Source organism: Pseudorca crassidens, chromosome 5 (genome assembly GCF_039906515.1).
Source record: "Pseudorca crassidens isolate mPseCra1 chromosome 5, mPseCra1.hap1, whole genome shotgun sequence".
Taxonomy (NCBI): Eukaryota; Metazoa; Chordata; class Mammalia; order Artiodactyla; family Delphinidae; genus Pseudorca; species Pseudorca crassidens.
The window spans coordinates 102,682,026-102,690,214 of record NC_090300.1 but is presented as its reverse complement, the minus strand read 5'-3'; the positions used below and the strand labels follow the sequence as shown (position 1 = coordinate 102,690,214).

General features: G+C 36.0%; 1 pseudogene; it reads left to right on the top strand.

The window, feature by feature from the left end:
* Positions 1-6,353: 6,353 nt before the first annotated feature.
* LOC137225286 (high mobility group protein B1 pseudogene) lies at positions 6,354-7,399 on the top strand (annotated as a pseudogene).
* Positions 7,400-8,189: the final 790 nt, after the last annotated feature.

The following is an 8,189-nucleotide window of genomic DNA, read 5'->3' as shown; positions in this document are numbered from 1 at the left end:
GCTTATGGAAGGGATATGCAAATTATACTTAGGAAACTTGAATGTAAAAGGAACCCTTTCCTTTTCTATGAATGTTAATGTGTAATGTGTACATAAGAAGTTCAAAATATTTGATTGCAATCTGGCCTTTGCCTCCAAAATATTTTTAATATAAATTATCTATGTGGGTAATGATGTATTGATACATCAACTCACATCCAGCTTTTACAAATGATGCAGAACTCAAAGACTGAGATTATCTAATTGAACTGTGATCCATAATTCTACCAGGATTCACATAAATTTCCTCTCCAGCACCCAGACAAACCACTTGTCTAAGTAACCTTCTCATCTTTTAATTCTCAGTGAAAATGTCCTTAAGGCTTGAACTACAGGGTCCCTGCTTCTTACTCCAGGAGGAAGGAGGTTTCTACAAGACTCTTATCAGTGGCATGCAAACAGGGAGTGAAATGGGGACAGTAAAATGAAAAATACCATTGGCTGGTTAAGAAAAGAAATAACTTCTTACCATCCCCTATTCATTCTTCACACTACCTAGATTCCGGATTGAAAACTCTCAAATACAAACTGGTGAGCAAGCTTTTATAAGCATATCACCAACAATGCCAAGTGTAGGCTGAATCTTCAGTGACTGCATCTTTCTAACTCTTCTCTATATTTGTTTCTCAGAGCCACGTGGGCCTGTTCTGCTTTCAATGGGTTAATTACCAAGGAAACATTTTTCCTCTGTGGTCTAGACATAGAAACATCCAGATATTGTTTCCCTTGAAAGGCAGCCATCCTGCTGAATTTACTTGATCACCAATTCCCATGTTTTTCTAAGGCCAGATGGGGCTAAACACAATTTTTGAAGATTTTTCTCTCTCCTTTTTTCTCACCGATTAACAGCGTGTTTGTTTTTGATTGAGGATGCTGCCAGGCAAACAGAGGGAAAGAGAAGAAAATTCCTTAATTTTTAAGGTGCAGAAACTCAATAATGATGGATTTGCTATAGCCAAAAGGAAACAATCCCTGGACCTAACAAATAAGCATGAAAAAAAAAAGGTTACTTAATATTACATAATTTTAGTAATCCCTATATTATAGGGATTTTGAGAATAATATAATTTTCTTAGCTGAAATCCAGAGGTAGGTGTTTGTTGTAATTACAGGTAGGTAGAGAGTGAGAGAAAAACAGAAAACTCAACCTTTGAAAAAAACCTTAATCCTGACATAGCTAACTATCGCTATGAACTTAGATAAGTCACCTACCTTATTTGAGCCTTTGTTTCTACAAATATAAGCTAAAAGATTTAGGTGACTTTATATTTGTGATCTTTCCATCTCTAAAATTCTTTGACCTCCTATGATTCTCAGCTAGTAATATTCTACCTGGAAATAGTACTGATTCTCCTCCTCTGTGTTCCCTGCCCACCGCATCTCCATTTGGAGACACTTTCTTCTGCTTTCTTCTGTAGGAGTTATATAATAAATGTGAAGTGAAGACAGCTGAGCCTGCCCTGAAACCATGATAAATAGCCCCAATGTCCTGATTGCGCATTCCCTGTTGGAAGCCAAGAACTCCATACAGACCTGGGAAGGATTAACTGGTACTCCAGCTGAGTGCAAACTGGCACAGGGGCCAGGCACGTGCAGGCCGCATGAGGTTACTCTGAGACATCTCCTTTCTGGGAGGACCTGGACTTCCCCTCTCCCATTATAGTCTCAGATTCCCGAGTCCCAGAGGCCCCCTGGGCAGCCACAACAAGCCGTGGTGCCAGAAACAGTGGTAAGTAACAGGAACCTAACCCTGACTGTATCACGACTTGCTACAACTCTTAATAACTCGGACAACTCACTTGGCCACCAGCACTGTTTTCTCCCAACTTTGTTAACATAGCCAAGTCTGTGATTGCTGATGCCCGGTAGTGACATTTCCATTCTAGGCCAGGGGCTGTGAAAACTATGCTTAAAAAGAGTCAGTGTGATTAATGTTCTTAAAAACAGAGTATTTTTTAGTGTCAAACATCATTAAAGTAACTGGAGGGACTGATGAGTTTTGGGCGTTCTGTGACTAAAGGGATGCACCACCCATGTCCCCAGGTGACATGAGGCCAAACTCTGTTCAGACACCAGTGAATCACGTGGGAATAACGAAGGCTGAATTGACAAATGACAGGAACATCACCTCTCACAGGCCAAACCCGCACCAGAGAGGTGTATTGAACCCCCCTCAGAGTCACCCAGACTGGGCCTCTCGTTTCTTTCTGAAACGCCTGTTCCAACAGTATTAGACACACTCTGGAAACAACTACACATTGCTAAATGATGAGTTCTGAGGCAAGGACTTGTCAGTAGTATGGTAATGTGGATAAAAGACAAATATTTTATTTGGTGGTAAAATTGCCTGGCCCTTAAAAAGACACTACAAAATTTCGTTTGACTACAGATGAAGTTAACGATCAAGGTTTGGGGTCTAAATCATTGTCACAGAAGACAAACAACCCTCCCTTATTTTTTTCTTTTTCTTTTTTTTTTTCCCTCGCTGCCTGTTAGATGCCACAGTAAAGCATACCAAAATAGCAGTTTCAGCCTCAGAGACAGATTTTTAATGCAAGAATCCTCACACCAGATTGCTTTCTTCAAACATCTGATGGAGTATGTTTTTCAGCCCTATCTCCCCATCCAAAAAAAAAAAGTTTCAGGATCTAAACATACTTTAATTCTATCTCATTGAATAAAATCATTGAGTAAACACCATTCAAGTGGCTGGAGGGACTGACTGATCACTTTTGGGCCTTTGTGACTAAAGGGATGCACCACCTATGTCCCCAGCTGACATGAAGCCAAACTCTGCTCAGATACTGGTGAACCACATGGGAATAACAAAGGCTGAATTGGCAAATGACAGGAACACCACCTCTCACAGGCCAAACCCCTCACCAGAGAGGTGTACCAAACCTTCCATGGAGTTACACAGACTGGACCTCCCATTTCTTCCTGAAATGCATGTTCTGACAGTATTAGACACACTCTGGAAGCAACTACACATATTTACGAAGGGAGTTCACAGGTGAAGACTTGTCAGTAGCATGGTACTATGCTGTATTCTGTTTTGTGATGATACCACAATTTATTAGTCCATTGTACTCTTGCAGGCACTCAAAGAGTTTTCAGTTCTTTACTACTATGAACTACTACTTAGGGTTACTAAGATCATCTAGTTCATGGCTTTTGATGAAGCTATGTACACGTTTCTGTTGGTTATATATGTAGGTGGGGTATAATGTATCGTCAAGCTGTTTTCCAACGCACGTGTATCAGTGTAAATTTGGACCCCCACCAGCAGTGCCTCACAGCAGCGATGCCTGCTCCTTCACATCCTCACCAGCACTCAGTATTCTCCATCCTTCTACCTTAAACATTCTAATAGATGTGTAGTACAGTCATACGGTGGCTTCTAGTTTGCACCTCCCTGACAACTAATGAGGTTGATACTTTTTCTAAGTTTATTGTCTATTTGAATATCTTCTATTTTAAAGATTCTTCTTAAGCTTTGTTTATCTTTCTATTGGTTTACCTTCCTTTTTCTGATTGATTTGTAAGAGTTCTTTTTTATTCTGGATACGAGTACTTTGAGGCTCTTACAGAGGCTCTTAATTTTGATATAAACTGAATTACCATTAAAAATAAGGATAAAATGTTTTAGAAATAGTTCTTTATGTGTCCTGTTTAAAAGTCTTTGCCTGCTTCAAGATCATCGCCTGACTTTTCCTCGAAAAGCATTATTATTTTCCTTTTACATTTAGATGTATAATCTATCTGAATTTGATTATTTTTTCATATGGATATCCAATTGACCCACAGCATCATTTACTGAAGAGACTATTTTTCTTTGCTGCACTTTTTTCATACTTTTTTTTAATCATAAGTTATTATACAGGAGTAGAGTGAGTATAATTCTGGACCCTCTATTCTATTCCAGTCATCAATTTTCTGTCCATTTACCAAAGCCAAACTATCTTAGTTACTATAATTTCATAACAAATTTTAATATCTGGCAAGGTAAGTCCTTCAACTAAGTTCTTATCCAAGAATGCTTTGGGTATCCTTCGCCCTTGTATTTCCAATTTTCACTGAACAAAAACCATGTTGTTTTTAATTAGGATTACACAATCTGTAGAATCATTTGAGCAGAATTAATATCTTAACAATATTGAGTTTTCCATCTGTGAACATGGAATAGCTTCTCCATTTGTTTAGATTCTCTGTAATTTCTCTCAGTAATGTTTTGTAGTTTGATTGTAGAAGTGTGCACAATTTATTACATTAGTTGCTAGTTATATGGTTTTTTATGTTGTTATAAATGGTAATGTTTTAATTTTCCATTTTCTTCTGGTACATAGAAATATTTATAAAATTATGCATACTAACCTTGTATTTAGGGGCATTGCTAAATCTTCTTGTAAATTCTTGTTTTTCTGTAGTCTGTTGATATGATATTAAACCACCCTTGAATATCTGAAATAAACTCTTCTTGGTGGCAAATATAACATCCTTTTTATGTATTGCTGGGTTGACTTTGTTAACATTTTCTTAATTTTGCATCAGTGTTAATGAAAATTTTTGATTTATAATTTTTCTTTATTATTATGTCTTTCTCAATTAAAGAACTCTTAAATGTTCCTCTTAAAAAGCATTAGAAAAGAAACTGTTCTTTTTCTGTTCTCTGGAAGAATTTATACAGTGTTGTTATGTCTTTCTCAAATGTTTGGAAGAATTCACCAGTGAATCTATCTTTGCCTAGGAATTTGATTATGAGAATGCTCTAATTAAGAATCAAAGTTTTAAAATACATATCTGATTTTTAAAATTTTCTATTTCATCTTATGAAAAACTTAATGTTATTGGGTTTTTGAATTATTAACTCATATCACCCAAATTATCAAATTTATTGGAGAAAGTGTTCATAATATCATCTCATTTGATTATTATGATCTGTACATTTTCATTTCTGAAAATTTGTGTCTTCTTTTTTCTTTATTAATCTTGTGATGTTTATCAATTTTATGAATTTTATCAAAATACCAACCCTTAACTTTGTTGATTTTTCATTTTATTTCTGCTCTTTATTATTTCCATCCTTATGTAATTCTTAGTTTTTATTTGCTTTTTGTTCTCTTGCTTCTTGAGTTGTAAGTTTAAATAAATTGATTTTTAGTCTTCTTTTCCAATATGCAGTTGACCCTCAAACAATGTGCAAGCTAGGGGTGCCAACCCATACAGTCAAACATCCATGTATAACTTTAGAGTAATTTTTCTATATCTGGAGTTCTGCATCTACAGATTCAACCAACCACAGATCATGTAGTACTGCAATATGTGTTTATTGAAAACAATCCACATATAAGTGGACTCACACAGTTCAAACCCATGTTGTTCAAGGGTCAACTATATAGAGAATATATTCTGACCACAGTGGAATTAGGCTAGAAATTAGAAACCATTCTGAACTGAATTATACTGGAAATATATCAAAAATTTTATTGCTGCAATTTCTCTCTAAGTATGCCTTTAACTGCAGCAATACAATTTTTGACATATTTCCATTGTAACTCAGTTGAGATATATATTATATACATGCCTATTTATATATATATGACATATATATGACATTACAATTCTTGTTTTATATATGTCAGTAGTCACTTTTATTTGCCCACATATTTTACACCTCTGGAGTTCATAATTTCCTCCTATATTTCCATGCTGAATCTGGAATTATTTTTCTACCTGAAAAAAGTCAATTTAGTTTTACAAAAGTGGACTTGCTGGTGACAAATTCCCTCACTTTTTATTTGACTAAAACTGTCATCTTCACTTTTGAAGGATAATTTTTTGGTATAAAATGATAAGTTGGCAGTTATCTTCTTTCAATATTTTAAAGATGTCATTTTATTGTCTTCTAGCTTCCATAATTTCTGTTGAGAAATTAGATGTCATTCTCAATAATTTTTTTAAGGCACTGATTTTAGGTTTTTTCTCTTTGTACTTGATTTTCAGATTTTATAATATACTTAGGTATAGTTTTGTTTATCTTCAACTTGCGATTCCCAGACTTTTCTAAATCTTTCAGTTGACATCTTTCATCAGTTTTAGAAAATTTAAATACTGATTTCCCATATTTTCTCTTTTTCCTCTTGTGACTCCTATTATATGTACATTAGACCTTAGATAATCCTACATATCTTCATTCACCTTTTTAATGTTTTCTACATGCTTAATTTTGTATACTTTTAGTGACTTGTCTTTCAATCTACATGTTCTGTATACTTCTCTCACTAATTTACTCTTAAGAACACCCACTGATTGCAGTACATTGAGCTCCATAGAGGCAGCACCAGGGCAAGTGAGAGCCGGACGGGCACTGGGCGACTCTGTGCCTCGTGGAGGAAAAATAATTAAGCATGGGCAAAGGAGATCCTAAGAAGCCGAGAGGCAAAATGTCATCATATGCATTCTTTGTGCAAACTTGCTGGGAGGAGCACAAGAAGAAGCACCCAGATGCTTCTGTCAACTTCTCAGAGTTTTCTAAGAAGTGCTCAGAGGGGTGGAAGACCATGTCTGCTAAAGAGAAAGGAAAGTTTGAAGACATGGCAAAGGCGGACAATGCCCGTTATGAAAGAGAAATGAAAACTTATATCCCTCCTAAAGGGGAAACAAAAAAGAAGTTCAAGGATCCCAATGCACCCAAGAGGCCTCCTTCGGCCTTTTTCTTGTTTTGTTCTGAGTATCATCCAAGAATCAAAGGAGAACATCCTGGCCTATCCATTGGTGATGTTGCAAAGAAACTGGGAGAGATGTGGAATAACACTGCTGCAGATGACAAGCAGCCTTATGAGAAGAAGGCTGCTAAACTGAAGGAAAAGCACAAGAAGGATATTGTTGCATATCGAGCTAAAGGGAAGCCTGATGCAGCAAAAAAGGGAGTCGTCAAGGCTGAAAGAAGCAAGAAAAAGAAGGAAGATGAGGAGGAGGAGGAGGTAGATGAAGACGATGATGATGATGAATAAGTTGGTTCTAGCACAGTCTTTTTTTCTTGTCTGTAAAGCATTTAACCCCCCTGTACACAACTCACTCCTTTTAAAGAAAAAAATTGAAATGTAAGGCTGTATAAGATTTGTTTTTAAACTGTACAGTGTCTTTTTTTGCATAGTTAACATACTACCAAATGTGTCTCTAGATAGCCCTGTCCTGGTGGTATTTTCAATAGCCACTAACCTTGCCTGGTACAGTATGGGGGTTGTAAATTGGCATGGAAATTTAAAGCGGGTTCTTGTTGGTGCACAGCACAAATTAGTTATATATGGGGATGGTAATTTTTTCATCTTCAGTTGTCTCTGATGCAGCTTATACGAAATAATTGTTCTGTTAACTGAATACCACTCTGTAATGGCAAAAAAAAGAAAAGTTGCATTCTGAATGCTTCTAAGTAAATACAATTTTTTTTATTAAAAAAAAGAACACCCACTGAGTTCTTAACTTTAGATATTATATTTTTCTATTTTAGATTGTTTATGGTTTTTTTACAGAGTATAATTTGCTGAAGAAATTCTCCATACTTTCATATATTCTTCCCATATTCTTCTCTAATTTATTTAATACATCAATCATAGTTATTTCAGAGATCTTGGTTGGTAACTCTGATAGCTGGATCATCTATTGGTCTCCCACTAGATTCCATCTTTTTTTTTCTTGACCATCAATCATATTTTCATGTCTTTTTGCATGTATAGTAATATTTTATTGTGTGTCAGACATTGAGTATAAAAGAAATGAAGAGAATCTGAATGATATTATCTTTAACCAGAAAGGGTCCCCCCCTTTCCTCTGTTATGCATCTCAGGTAAGATGATGATCATTCTATCTAATCAGTAATTAACTTCGGTCAGAGCTGGATTGCAGAATAAGAATCAGTTTACATCTGTTTCAGCCCACTTCCTTGGGAACGGCCATCTGCAGCTTACTGATAGTCAAATTGTTCTCTTTATCCTTGATCATGAAATACTTTAGGATTTCCAGCTCTGTCATTCATAAGTTTCCAGCCCAGCTCTTCAGCCTCCACTTTAGGCCTTTTAATGATCTAGCAAATGTCTTGATTGAGAGACTTAATGAAGTGACTAAGGCAGGCCCACTCTCACTGGTATGGC